Source organism: Octopus bimaculoides, chromosome 26 (assembly GCF_001194135.2).
Source record: "Octopus bimaculoides isolate UCB-OBI-ISO-001 chromosome 26, ASM119413v2, whole genome shotgun sequence".
Taxonomy (NCBI): Eukaryota; Metazoa; Mollusca; class Cephalopoda; order Octopoda; family Octopodidae; genus Octopus; species Octopus bimaculoides.
Genome location: NC_069006.1, coordinates 1,840,775 through 1,843,289, shown reverse-complemented (window position 1 = coordinate 1,843,289; position 2,515 = coordinate 1,840,775). Strand labels below are relative to the sequence as shown.

At 37.1% G+C, this 2,515-nt stretch overlaps 1 long non-coding RNA gene across 1 annotated transcript in view; it reads right to left on the bottom strand.

Annotated features, from left to right (window-relative positions):
• The window catches only part of LOC128250929 (uncharacterized), a 59,886-nt gene that overhangs the window by 2,722 nt on the left and 54,649 nt on the right, over nt 1-2,515 (bottom strand). The window contains exon 2 of the long non-coding RNA XR_008266867.1: nt 2,003-2,066. This is a non-coding gene — a long non-coding RNA (uncharacterized LOC128250929). The remainder of the gene's footprint in view (nt 1-2,002; nt 2,067-2,515) is intronic.

Below are 2,515 nucleotides of genomic sequence, written 5' to 3'. Positions count from 1 at the left end.
ATATATATATATATATATATATATATAATATTTTTATAATTTGTATATATTTATCTTCATAATGCTAAAACTAGGGATGTTTGTCTGGACCCGAAATATCTCAGAAATAGTATATTTTATCTGAATTTTTGCATATTTATTTTTATACTTACCTTCAGCAGGACAGTACAGATTTTTGTGACATTTGGACCTCTATTTATTAATGAAAATGAGAAAACACATTTTTTGGGTTATTTCTTGACAGAAAAGAAACATGGCTTCCGTGACGTCAACACACATACACACATACAGAATACAAACTCATATAATGAATGTCATGGCGTGTCAATCAACGCAAACACACGTACGCTATCTGTGACATATACATACACATAGTCTTTGCGCTTTCTCAGAAAAAAAAGCGTCGACTTCTTGACGTACACAATATTTTGATCATTTAGAAATATCTTTAATTGAATGTGATTTCAAAAATGTAAGTTGTTTGTACAGTAAGTACTTATATTTGAGCTTTCTTTAAACAGACAATAAATTAATGTTTTTCTAAAATTATTTTCAAGTCGTTAATTTCCGTAAAAATCTTTATTTATTTACTTTTGATTTAAAATGAAAGAATTAACATAGTGAAAGATGTATGTACGTGGATATGAAATGGACGTGTGTGTGTGAAAGAGAGAGAGAGAGAGAGGGGGAGAGAAAAAGAGAGAGAGAGTGAGAAAGAGTGAGAAAGAATGAGTGTTGTCATGTATACATACACACATCAGTACATATGAGTACATCTTTTTTGTATGTACGTTTACATGTGTGTGTGAGAGAGAGAGAGAGAGGGAGAGAGTAGGTGAGTGAACGTGTGTGTTCTCATGTATGTGAAAGTGGCACTCTCTCTCTCTCTCATATACACACACACACACACACACACACACACACGCCATACATCCATTTCATATACACGTTCATACATCTTTCACTTTCTCTTCTTTTTCACTTTAAAGCAAAACTAACTAAATAAAAATTTTCTTCGGAAATTAACGAACAAAAGCAGCTGATCCGGATGACAGTTCTGAGAGTCAAAGCGAGAGATCACCTCAAGGGAACACCATTACAAAATTTGTTGAGTGCATTCAAGGTGTTTCAGCTCCAAAGATTTGGTTGCTATTTCTAGCACGTCCTGCTTCTACGTAACAGCTATTTGGAATAAAGGACGCGAAATACCTGTTACGTGGTAACAGGACGTGCAACGGATAGCAGTCAAATCTTTCGTTTTTGGGGGAAAGGAGCCGTTTACACGTGATTTCAATGTCACATTCGTTGAAAGCATGCGAAATAACCGGAAAAAAACCCATGAAACAAAACTCCGTTGCTGGGAAACTCAGACTTTCCGAGTGATCCATTGGCACAGGCGCAGCGTGTGGGAAGAAGCTTGCTTCCCAGCCTCATGGTTCTGAGCTCAGTCCCAGAGCATGACGCCTTGGACAGGTGTCTTCTACTATAGCCTCGGGTCGACCACAGCCTTGTGAGTGGACCTGTTAGACGGAAACTGAAAGAAGCTCGTCGTATATATGTGTGTGTTCTTTGTCTGTGTTTGTTCACCAGCACCGCTTGACAACCGGTTTTGGTATGTTTACGTCCCCGTAACTTAGCGGTCCGGCGAGGAGAGACCAGTAGAATGAGTACTAGGCCTTTTTTGAAAACTCCTGAGGACGATTTTTCGACTAAAAACCCTTCAAGGTGGTGCTCCAGCATGGCCAGAGTCAAAAGACAGAAAGAAATAAAAGTAAAAGAAATATAAACACACAACAGGATACTCGTGTATATTAATATATATGTGTTTGTACGTGTTCATGTGTGTGTGTGGAGATGATTGTGTGTGTGTATTTGTAGATGTTCCCCGCACTTCGCTTGTCAACTGCTGTTAGTTTGTTTACGGCTACACAATTTAGTGATTCGGCACAAGGCAATAATAGAATAAGATTTAGAACTTTTTTTTTTTACAAAAGATAATTACTGGCGCTGATTTGTTCGGTTAAAACCCTCCGAAGTGGTGCTCCAGCGTTGCCGCAGTCTAATACCTGAAACAAGGAAAAGGTAAAAGATAGAAGAAAAAAAGGAACAAACGTATGTACACCCCCACATGCACAGACATTCATACGAACAAACATGAATACACGCATATAAAGTATGTTACATTTTTGTGTAAAACGAATGTTATATTTTGAGATAATGTGATAGTGAGCGACATGAAACAATAACGAATAAATATACACCTCAAAAGAAGACTGCGCAATTAAATATAAAAATATATCTTGTGAAACATTCTTTGTATGTATATGGGGTGGAAGAAGAAATCAATGAAGTGTGCTAAGGGACACCCGAATACAACACCCGTATGTTTTCAGGATAAAAGAGAGGAAATTGGGGCTATTATAAAATGTAGCCATCGCAAATTTTGTTGCGTTGTTGGAACGTATTGCTATTAGCATAATGGGGGAAAATTTCTAGATTTATGCATGTATTTTAT